This window comes from Felis catus, chromosome A3 (assembly GCF_018350175.1).
Source record: "Felis catus isolate Fca126 chromosome A3, F.catus_Fca126_mat1.0, whole genome shotgun sequence".
Classification (NCBI taxonomy): Eukaryota; Metazoa; Chordata; class Mammalia; order Carnivora; family Felidae; genus Felis; species Felis catus.
Window position 1 is genome coordinate 88,620,787 of NC_058370.1, and position 12,057 is coordinate 88,632,843.

Consider the following 12,057-nt stretch of genomic DNA (forward strand, 5'->3'; position numbering starts at 1 on the left):
AAAGTTGAACCTTCTCACTCATGTATCCTATGACTGACTTCTAAAGAGCTCTGAAATGGATTCATCACGACGAAAGAACACTCATAGCAGCCCCACTTATGGTAGAAAAAAACCTGGAAACAATCACATGTTCGTTCACTGCAGGAGGGATAGATAAATCAAGGTATGTTTATTACATACAATGAGATATTATATAGTAGTGAGAGAATGAACCACAACTCCACACATCAACGTAATTTTGTGGAATCCCAAAATTCATAACGTGTAGCAGGTGAAAGAAGAATGATTCCATTTACAAAATGGCAGGCAACGTGAAATATTATTTTTCTAAGGGCTACATTTCAAGGCAGGAACCAGAATAGTCAAAATGGAGGAGGATGGGAAGAAAGGAAGGTGCGATTGAGGCGAGTGTCACTGGGTTGGTGCCGGATCTGGCTGACTTTGTTTTCTCATCCTCAGGGGTGGTTCCAGGGTATTTGCTTTATTATTATCCTTTAAACCTGTACACATACTTACATGCTCTTCGATATGTAAGAAATACTTTACAATGTGACAAATCAGAAAGAAAAGATTCTAGTTCTACTTCATGACTCAGGTCTTTCCAATAGGGGATCCTTCTAGCCTAGATATCCGCTCCCCTCCTCCACTCCCTTAGAGCCTCAAAGGCAGTGGCCCCAACCCCTACCTGGAGACTCACCTCTTCCCCAGGATCCTCAGTATCAAGAACCCCCTCTGTTGGCCAGACCGGCCCCAGATCGACAACTCGTGGGCCCATGCTCAGCTCCAACCTGGACTGCCTTAAACACGGGGCAATAAATTCCTTCTTGGGCACGAGCTAGTTTGAGTGGGAATTCTGTCACTTGCAACTGAAAGAATCCTGAATGATACAGCGAGCTTGTTAACTGATCATTTCTTAAAAGGTACAGGATCTGTTCTGACATGTATAAGAAGGTCTGGGAATTTTTTCTAGATCCTTCGAGGGGCTGGTTTCTGAGTAGGGGACTCATTCACTCACTCGGTATTTAGGGCAGCATGGGCAGCTGGGCAGATGCTGGCCCGAGAGCCAAAGAGCCAGGTCTCCAAATGCTTCGAGCCTTACCAAGCCGGCCGGTTACAGCCCAGTTGGTTTTCCTTCCTGGACCTCAGATGCTTCCTTCACCTGTTAAGTGGAAAGTTTGGATCAAATGCAGCTCACATCCATTTTAATGTCATGGTCCCTAGATTCCTACTTGTGAAACATGTACAGAGTGTGAGGGTCACTGATGAGTGACAAGGTAACTTTAGTGACAAGGGTCACTAAAGAGACTGTACTCTCCTTGAGAAAACAGGGCCACATGGCACACAGAAGGCGGTACTAGGGGAGGCCAAGTTCCTCTGCACAGAGGTCGCTACACACAGGCACTGAGAGAAGTCACCCACCGGGGGGGGGGGGGGGGTAGAAGAAGAGAATGTCCCCTGGAGCCAAATGTCTTGCGGATTCAGAGAAGGTTCTCCCGGTCTGTTTCGGGCACAGGCCTGGAAGTCTCACCTAGAACCAAGGACGAGCTGGGGAGAGGCAAGACTCGGGAGTTCAGATGGGGAAGAACATGGGCAGACTGCGTGCCGTCTCCAGCAGGGGATGGGGCAATGTGTGGAGCTGCAAGAGAGAGGAGTTTGTGAAGCAGGTCAGCTGTCTGTAACGTGTGCTGTGCCCACTCCTCGGGCGTGAAGCTCTCTTGCTGGATGCAGGAGTAAGGGTCACCATCAGACCCTCTCCAGTGCCAAATGTTCAGTCTGTAGAGAAGCTTAGGGATGTCCTCACAACAGGCCTCCAGCGGCTGTGCTGGGTTGGACCCAGCTGGGGTCCACACCCGCAGCTCTGTGCCCCCGGACCCATTCCAACTGGTATTTAGAAGATACAGGAGCTGGTGGTTTGTGGCTGAGCCAAGGGAGGTAAGAGTTAACTTGTTCAGGGGGGCCTGGGTGGCTCAGTCAGTTAAGCCTCTGACTTCGGCTCAGGTCATCGTCTCACAGTTCATGAGTTTGAACCCCGCATCGGGCTCTGTGCTGACAACTCAGGGCCTGGAGCTTCCTTCAGATTCTGTGTCTCCCTCTCTCTCTCTCTCTGCCCCTCCCCTGCTTGTGCGCGTTCTCTTTCTCTGTCTCTCAAAAATCAATTAAAAAAAAAAGAAAGAGTTAACTTGTTCAAAACAGATTCCCTGCTGCCTGGCCTCCCAGAGAGGGAGTTGGCCCTCCTGCAGGGCCCCCTAAAACTAGCCTCAGCCCAGTGCTCAGGGTTACCAGTTCCGGTAGGAGGGGAGGGGGTGAAGAGCTACATCATCCAGTGGGGATGGACAGGGGCTATCCTGACCTAACCAAGGAGCCCCACAGCCCTTGGTCCTTCTCCCAGATGCCATGCCTGGCCCTAACGGATCCTTGAGTGCAGCCCCCAGATGAGGTGGGCTTCAAGGACCCAGACACCCCTGCTGGCCCCATGTCTGGAAGTTCCCCATATTCAACTGCCTCAGAAGGCCCGGCAAGTGTGGGTGACCTGGTCAGTGTCTTTGTTTGCTGGACACAAGGGGAAAAGACGCTTCTCCGTCTGAGCTCACTGCCCCAGATTGGATTGAAATCCTCTCTGTTGAGACAGCTTCCCACCTAAGTTCCTGCAGGTCTGTTATCTCCCTGAGCCATTAGCCTTACAACAGCCGGAAAGGGTCAGAGCTGCAAATACCCACAAACACAGCAGGCTACGCATTCCAGGCGGGGGCTGGAGGAGGTACACATTCTCACCCACTTCCTGGTCATTTGGGGAAGCTCCTGTCTCACTCCAGGTGCTCACAGTAGAGTCAACTGTCACACAACCCACCATCACCCCGTGGGGGCAGGCATATGACCTCACTGGCCATCGTGCACTCAGGTCCCTGCCCACAGCCGGAGCCTTCCTTGGGATTGCCGTATGAACCGCGAGGGAGAGTTCTCTTTCCCCTGGGATTGCAGGGACTGGGACGGCCCTTGGCCAACCTGCCTCTGACTCACTCAGAATGGAGCCAGACACAGACAATGAGGGACCAAGAGATAAAGTTGGAGAGAGCACCTGAGGGAATCCCGGGAACCAAGGCACCTAAAGCCAGGGCCCCTTCTGATTTGGGCAGCTCCGAGAGCCAGTGGGTCGTGCTTCCTGTTGCCTGTAAACAAACATCTTACCGTGATACCATGTGCCAACCGGACCTCCGTGCCTCCCCCACGGCAGTCCACCATGCCTCACCTATGGCTCCGACGTCCTGAGGCTTGAGGCCCTAGACCAGCCTCTCTGTAGCCCAGAAGCAGAGGCACAGACCCAGGCTGCGGTGTCTCCCACGCCCTGGGCTGGATGGCGCTCGAGCTCGGCTCCAGGGACTCGGCGGGCCCCGAGACCATCTTGGGAGCGCAGATTTCTCTGAACAGTACTTCCATAGCACATTGACTCAAAAGCTCACTCCTTAGCTTGAAAGGGTGTGAATTAGTTCTCATTCAAATAAAATGTGAAATGGGGCGCCTGGGTGGCTCAGTCGGTTAAGCATCTGACTCTTGACTTCAGCTCAGGCGGTGATCTCATGGTTGGTGGGATCAAGCCCTGCATTGGGCTCCTGGCTGACAGCGCTGACCGAGCAGGGCCTGCTTGGGATTCTCTCTCTCTCTCCCCCTCTCTCTTCCCTTCCCCTGCTCATGCACTCTCTCAACAGAAATAAACTTTAAAAATAAAATACAAAATATAGAATAAAAGAAAATGTGAAATTGGAACTAACGATGGGACTAAATGTTTTTGAACCAGGGCCCAAAAAGTAGCGCGGCATTTCCAGTCTCGCGGAACTGAGGAAGCCAGGGGTCTACATGGTCCTGTGTGGACTGGGAAGGGCTAGAGTGTCATTTTCAGCCAGCAGTGAGGATGGAATTCATTCATCCGGCCACCGCGTGTGTCCTGATTCCTGTGAGGCTCGGGAGCAGAAAGAGGCCCACATCAGAGAGCCTTCCAGGCCGTTTGGGGCCCCAGTCCCAGGGATCAGCCTGTCCCGGACAGAAGCCCCTGTGCCCCTTGCTGTGGGAGGGGCCGCTCAGGAGAGAGATGCCCGTGTGCTTCCCCGGCCCCCACCCCCTCAGCACCTCAGCGTGTTGTGACAGGGAGGGACGGAGACTGGGGAAACCAGTCAGCCATTCTTAGTGAGTCAGGCCTTTGGCAGGCGGCCCCCAACCCCGGGGCATCTCTGACTCAGCCTGCTGACTGACAGACAGGGGACTGACAGACAGGAGACAGTGAAAGTGCCGGGAAAGGGCGGCACCGAGGGCAGACTATGCTCCCAGCTTCCCCAGAAAGCCTGTGTTAGGCGCCCCGCTAGGCCCAGCCCTGTGGGGTGCTCCCCGTCCAGCTTCATCTTGCTCCTACCCTTCACCTCCCTCCTCAGCCTGAGAGGCCAAACATATGGGTGAAGGCTGATGGACAGAGAAAGGGACCCCCTTCCCAGTGGTCCCCCAACTCCAGGGAGGACATCAGTCTGGCCTTCAAAGGACAGGCCACTCCGGGGAGGGGAGGGTTGATGCTGAGGGCTGAGCAAAGATCACTTCCTGGCCCTCAACCCTTCCACACCCTGTCATGGGCCCCACCCCACAACCAGTTCCCTAGGTGCTGCTCACCACCAATGTGGGGCCAGCCCTGACCCCCAGGTCGTTTTCTTAAGCATGCGTGCCTCATCGGCTTCCCCCACCCTGTATTAATGCTGCTGGTTTGGCCCCTCGGGACACACCTTATGCTCACTTCTCTAGTTTGAGCCCACACATGCCCTGACTCTTCTTAGGTTCACGTCCCTCCACCCAGCCTCCCAGGTGCAGATGCCAGCCTGCCACTGCCAGAGAGCCCCCCAGGGTCACCCCCAGCCTCAGGGCCACCCAAAAGCCAGAGAAGGGGCTGCATGGAGTTGTTCCTCCTCTGGCTACGTCGGAGCCCCAGGAAGGGACTGCTTGTCCTTTTGTTCAGCTCCTCCTCTGCCACCTGACAGCAGGGAATGGAGGAGGCCACGCCTGACAGGTTGGACACCAGTGCCCCAGGCTCACCGGGCAGGCGTCTCTCCGCTGTCTGTGTGCTGAGCCCAGAGAGACACAGGATTACTGCAAGCCGCACACAGGGGCCCTCCCCGCCCCTCCTCTTGCCAGGAGAAAACCCCAAGAAACAGCATCTGTTTGAGGATTCCAACTTCTAGCCGTGAGAACCTGGATACGTTACTTAGCACTCTGGGCTTCAGTTTCCTCATCTGTAAAAAGGGGTAAGTGGGGCCTGGGACCCAGACAAAGATGCATAAAGACTAGTCCTTCTTGTTGCATAAAGATGCATAAAGACTAGTCCTATTGCTGACCCAAATGCACAGCACCGATTCCCAATCTCTCTGTACATCCCTGGACCCCTTTGGAAAGCTCTGGAAGCTGTGAACCCTCACCTCCAAGAAGGCATAGCACACAAACATTGTAAATACAACACTAGGGGGTGTCAAGACCCCCACAGCCTTCCACGGATCTCAGGTTGGAAACCTGTTCCACAAATGCAGTCTGGTGTCAGGCTCGGGGCTCGGGGCTCAAGCGTCACTGTCCATTCGGGAACAGTGCCGTCAGTTTGTGCGAGGCAGAAGGAGTTCTCATGTGGCTTCAGTCTCTAGCCTCGCCAGGGCCTGGAGAGGGAGACAGCTCTCCTGGCAGAGTCAGGGGAGGCCTGTGGGGTGCACAGCTCCCCCACACGCCCCCTACAGCTGAGGTTTCCCACACGCTGCCTCCCTCCCCCACCCCCCCGCAGCATCTGGCACCTCCTGGCGGTGTAGATGTCCTCAGCAGAACGTGGTCCCATGCGAGGCTCCTCACCCCCTTGCATCTCTTGCTTAAGACAAATCTCACGTTCACTTTTGTGTTTAAGTTTTGCACGCATGAAATACAAGGGGTCTACGGAAGCAGTGCATACAAATACATCGATGTGTAGTACAGAAAATGTTTTGTAAACCAGATACTAGCATAACTACTACCTGTGTCATAGAGGTCGAAAGAGAATACTCTGGCCTGGAGGGGACCGACTGGTCCTTGTAATCACCGCCTTGCTCGTCATTATAGTTCTGCATGTACATATGCATCCCTAGCAATAGCCTTGATTTTGCCATTTTGAAACATACAGATATAGATGTACCTCCAGTTTGATGCCTGACTTCGCTCGATCAACTTTTTATTTGGGAGACGGGTCCATCCCGTTTGTGCGCTGCAGTTTGTTGATCTGTGTTGCTTCGTGATTGTACAGGTAGAGCTCCAAAATGACTCCAAGCTTCCTGCCCCTGCTATATCCGCTGCGCGTGGTCCCTTTCCTGTGTGAACGCAATGCTGTTTCACCTTGGCGGTTAGGCTATGTTACATGCAAAGGTGAAAGGATTTTTGCAAACGTAATTAAGGTTCTCCAGATCCACTGACCTTAAATTAATCAAAAGGTGATCCTGGGTGGGCCTGACCTAATCAGAGGTATAGAGGTCAGAGACAGAAGAAGCCAAAGAGATGCCGTCCTGTTGGCCTTGAGCAAGCAAGCTGCCACGTGGTCAGAGGGCCACGTGGCAAGAATAGCAGGTGGCTTTTAGGAGCTGAGGGCCTCAGTTCTACAGCTTTGAGGATCTGAATTCTGCCAACAGTGAGCTGGGGAGAGAGACCCAAGCTCCAGATGAAAATGCAGCCTCCTGAGAGCCTGGGTACAGAACTCAGCTAAGTGATGCCTAGGCTCCTGACCCATGGAAACTGTCAGACTCTGACATCCATCTTCAAGGCCCACGTTCAGAGAAGCTCGAGAGTAATCCCAGGATGAAGTAGCCAGTCAGCTCGAGGAGCTCCTGCCAACCCATTTTCCAGAGCGGTTCACCAACTTACTCTCCCCTCACCGTGTGTGAGAATTCCTGTTGCTTCACTGTCTCACCAGCTCTCGTGCATTCCCACGCTTTTCTCGCCGAGGGCCAGGGGCAGACTGTAGACCCAGGCGCAGTGACCAGGTGAACCCCAGGAGGGATGGGCCAACACTCTGCCAGCTCCTTGAGACCTCCATCTGGAGTTAGCGCCTCTCCGATGAGGGTCTGCTTGGCGTCTCACCTAAGCCCATGTGCAATACTAATACGATCCTGCCGCTTTGTGGATTAAAAAACTAAGGCAGAGATACACTCAGTTCTTTGCTCAGTAGGAGAACTGGGCTTGAGGTCCCATCAGACACCAAGGCCATGTCTGCAACCAGAGAATGAGGGGCCTCCTGGTTAGATATCAGGCCCTGACCTGGTACTTGAGTACTTGAGTACCAGGGCTGGTGCCCTTCCAGACAGTCCATCTACCGCATGGAAAAATGGAACCTCTTCCTCTAGGAAGCCTTCCCTGATTTACTCCATCCTGAATCAATTTTTCTGCTTTGCCTTCTCTGGTTAAACCTTCCCTTAGCACTCTGTTCATTACAAAACCATTTAGATTGAGTTTTAGAAATACAATGATATCTGGAGTGAACTCTTGAGGCATTATCTGCCTCTCTGGCCCACCCCCTTTCTCAGCTGCCTCGCCTGTGCTGGGTGACCCTGGCTCCCTGAACATAGATCGTTGGCCCAGAAGGGGGGATACAAGCTGGACCAATTAGACTCTGTCTTCTAAGAAACTGAAACAAGAGGGCGATTCCACAACTCCCCATTGCTGGCATCTCCTGGACGGTCACGCTTTGCTCTTCCGATGACTGGGGGTTCAGGTCTTCCTTGGAGTCCATGACCCAATCCGGTGTTTTCTCAATAAATCCCTCTTTGTGCCGAAGCTACTTGCAATAGAAAGAATCTGAACTCGTCTAACATGAGAGCTGGAAGGAATCCCAACATCCAGTTCTTCATTTACTGGTGGGAGAACAGAAGCCCAAAGAGGGGAAGTTGATGGACCTGCATCTGTCACAGGCAGAGGACAGAGAATGGACCAGACCTCAGTCCCACACTCCCCATGCACAGGCTAATGTGCGCAGTGTCAACTCTGAGAATCACAGCAGGCCTCCCGACACCTGCCTCCCCCAGAGGAGATAGCTCGCAGTGGGAGTTGCGTTAGGGAAATGAAAGGGACATGGTGCGGGGGAGATCAGAGGAAGAGGTGGGTGATAGTCAAGTGCAGCATGGAGTCTGTATTTGTCCTTAGAAATTTTCAGTGCATTTAAAAAATTTTTTTAATGTTTTTTTTTTTTTTTTGAGACAGAGAGAGACAGAGCATGAACAGGGGAGGGTCAGAGAGAGAGGGAGACACAGAATCCGAAGCAGGCTCCAGGCTCTGAGCTGTCAGCACAGAGCCCAACACGGGGCTCGAACTCACGGACCACGAGATCATGACCTGAGCCGAAGCTGGACGCTTAACGGACTGAGCCACCCAGGCACCCCATGTGCATTTTATTTATTTATTTATTTATTTATTTATTTATGTTTTAACATTTATTTTTGAGACAGAGAGAGACAGAGCATGAACGGAGGGAGGGCCAGAGAGAGAGGGAGACACAGAATCTGAAGCAGGCTCCAGGCTCTAAGCTGTCCGCACAGAGCCCGATGCGGGGCTCGAACTCACGGACCGTGAGATCGTGACCTGAGCGAAGTCGGACGCTCAACCGACTGAGCCCCCCAGGCACCCCACCCCGTGTGCATTTTAAAACTAACCCCTACCCTAACTGGCATATGGAGTTATTCATGAGTTGTGGAACTTAATCAAGACTTGCATTATGAACTTAATAAAGAAGAGGCATCTGGCTCATGACAGGCGAAAGTGTATAGGTTGTGTCTTGGGTCTACACTGCAAGTTCAGCATCTGTCGGTGTGAACACCTGGGGAGGTGTCACCGGGTGACGCCCCTCACAGAGAGGGTTGATGGGTCTTCCCACCTCCACACAGGGGGGAAACAGTGTAGGCAGGTTAAAACTTGAGGATGATTTTCTTGTTTGCTACCAACTCCGGAGGATATCCCAATTTTTATTATGGAACTGGAATTCGGCCTCATGGAGTTTTGCTTGGGATGTATGTGCCTTTGAGCAGGACCTGGTGGTCTTGAAGTGTAGTTGGGATTGGCGGTGGTGATGGATTGGGTTGGGCGCCATCTTCCCCACCCCCATCCCAGGGCAACCGGTCAGAAGTGACCACCCTCCTTCCCAAGGAATGAGCACCAGTCGCAAATTGGGCCAGAGTCCTTGCTGAGGGCTGCTATGTGACTGACCACTGCAGTTACAGGCTCAGGGTGAGGTTTTCTTGCTGCACACCTTCAGTGGGCACTGATCACAGTATGCTCGACATAACGTTTCGCTCAGAGAGGATCGAAGCCTGAGTCCCAGAAGAAGAAGCCGTGGAAAAGAAGCCCTTACCAAAATGTCAAGTCTACTCCAGGCAAGGCAAGAAGGGCCTCTGTGGTGCAGATGAGGCAGGAAGAAAGCGGCCTATAGCCAAGCAGATGGGCACCGCCCAGGCGCATCTGTCTCCCAAACTACCTATATACTCTCCCAGGGAGTCTGATCCCCTCGGGTGAGCCAGGAGCCCGGCCACGAGGCTACTGTCAGCCAAGAAACCCTCTCTGTGCCTCAGATGATCTCCAAGATGGACCCAGCTCCCTGCAGGGGTGTCGCAGCACCACAGTCCCATGCAAGTCTTTGTGGGCTCACCCATCATTGGTCTGCTGTGCAGAAGGAGGCTCAGTTGAAGGGAGCTGGAGTCAGAGCACCAGAGCTTGCTGGGTAGAGGGGAGGCATTCTCATTACCCAGAGGGGGCAAAGGCCAAAAAGGCTAGAGTAAGTATCTTCAGGGAGGCCAGGGTCCCTAGGGGGCAACAGGGGGCAGACCAATCACTTCTGGAGAAAGGGACGTCAGGTAAGAGATGAGGAGCTGAACCCAAGTTCCAGCCTGCTGTTTCGTCATCAGAGCCGCTACGCCACGCTCAGTGCTCCGGAGTCTCTACGAGGAGCAGAGCCTGGCTGGCTCGGCCCAAAGACTCAGACAAGTCAGCTTTGTTTCTCCTTTAGGCCCCACCACGGACACACAGAGTCATTCTCCCTCTCTCTCTCTTCTCCTCCAAGGCACGTCAAAGCTGCACAGGCTGGCTCTGACGGAGCGCGGTCTCTGCCCTCACCTGCTTACCTCACCCGGCTGGCCCCAAGGCTCTGCTCTCGCTGCCCTGTTCCTGGCTCCCGGTCCCCGGCCACCCTGGTCAGCGGGGCCCAGCCAAGACCAGGCTGTTTTGGAAAAATGCTGGGAGGTGGCAGAATGTGCGGTCTGTGAGTTCCCTCCAAACTGGCGCCCCAATCCCTGAACAAACAGTGGCCGTGTTTGCCTGTCCACAACAGCCTGTGTTCTCCTTCCAGGCCAGGAGATTCCCGGGGCAGGCGGCCGTGTGGGGGACGTTGGTGACCCGCTGGGCCCACGGGGGAGAGGCACAGACAGACTGGGTGATGACGGGCCAGGCAGCCGCCTGGCCGGGCCCTCCCACCCCGTGGCAGGGCGGTCAGACTGAGGGCAGCCCAGGGACCATGCTGCCTTCACCTCTGCTGCCACACAGGACATTCCGCCAGGAGACTGGAATTCACACTTTGAAAAACTACTACCTTCTGCTGGCATGGTTCCTGGTGGAAGTTGGGGGGTGTTCACTGCTGCTTCTCACTGACCCTGGAGGCCTCCGGGTGAGGGAGTCCCACAGGGGCACGTGCTGGGTGGGGCAGGTGGCCCAGTTCTGGTTCAAGGACCATCCCTTGCTTCTGCATAGCCATAAGAAAGTCCCCGCCACTCTAAGACTCTGGTTTATCTTATGGAAAACGAGGGAGTCCCCCATGCTGTCCCCCTCCCCAGATGGAGGTTAGGGCTCAGGGAGAGCAGACCTAAGGGCGGTGGGGAGGGGCCGGTGAAGCGGAAAGATGGCACAGGGCCGAGGATGCGGTGGACAAGGCTGGCTGAGTGTCCTGCCCGGTGGCATCGTTCAGAAGATGTTGGTGGCTCTCTTCTGGGTGGCCAGGCTCTGGGTCCAGGTGGCCAGGTGGGGAGAGGCCCTGCATCCCTCTCTGGATCTGGGGACTCTGAACTGAGGTTGGACCTAACGGTGTCAAAACAAACAAACAAAGAACACTGCAGCCACAAAAAAAGCGCCTTTTTCAGGCTAGCTTTTTGGGGGTGTGGGGGGGGGGGGGGCGAGAATACCCTCCCCAGGCTGTGGGGAGAGGACTGGGCAAGGCAGAGGATGGGACCGGCCTGGGTACCATGAGGCCCTGCCTGTGACAGTACCAGGCCCTCTCTACCCACCCCAGCCCCTCAGTCCTGAAAACCACCCTCAGAGTTCCTTGTCCCAGCACTGGACGTCTCGCCCTTTGCTGGCCTCACCTTTGCCCTCTGGGAGTCAGGTTGCAGAGCGTCTTTTATCTGAGTGTGAGGAACGTGAAAGAGGACACGGTTTCCATCGTCAAACGGGCTTGGGGAGCCCTGTGACCCACGCAGTCGCTTAGCACGCCCGCCCTCAGGTTCAAGGGCCCGGGAGGTCCTGCAGGGAGGAATCTGCCCAACCCTTTTTGACCCTTTCCCCAAACGTATTTAATCAGGGAACCCGTTTGCTCCTACAACACCCATGAAATAGGCTTTGAGAAGTGCTCTAGGGCACGAGGTTGGAAGTCAGGAGAACTGAACTCTGCTCCCCAATTTGCCGGGTGGCCATGGATATCAGTGTCTTTGTTCAAGACGGACGCTGAGGACGGGGCCTCGGCTCTGGGTTGCCTCGTCCAGCAATGAGACTCCCGGACAAGCTGGTCATGGCCACAGTCGGCCAGCGGAGACAACCCAGCTGCCCCATCCCCCAATGTATGGGGACCAGTGGCCGTACATTTACATGTCTCCCCACCCAGGGGAACCCACTACTCCCAGGGCACTGGCACGGACCTCTCTGCGCCTATGCACAAGGAATGGTGAGCTTGGTTGTGGGGAAGAATTTCCTGCCTGGCAGGTGGGCATAGGGGAAGGGCATGTGGGTGGCCGGGAGGACCCTTACAGCAATGCTGAGAATGCAGAGACCAGACAG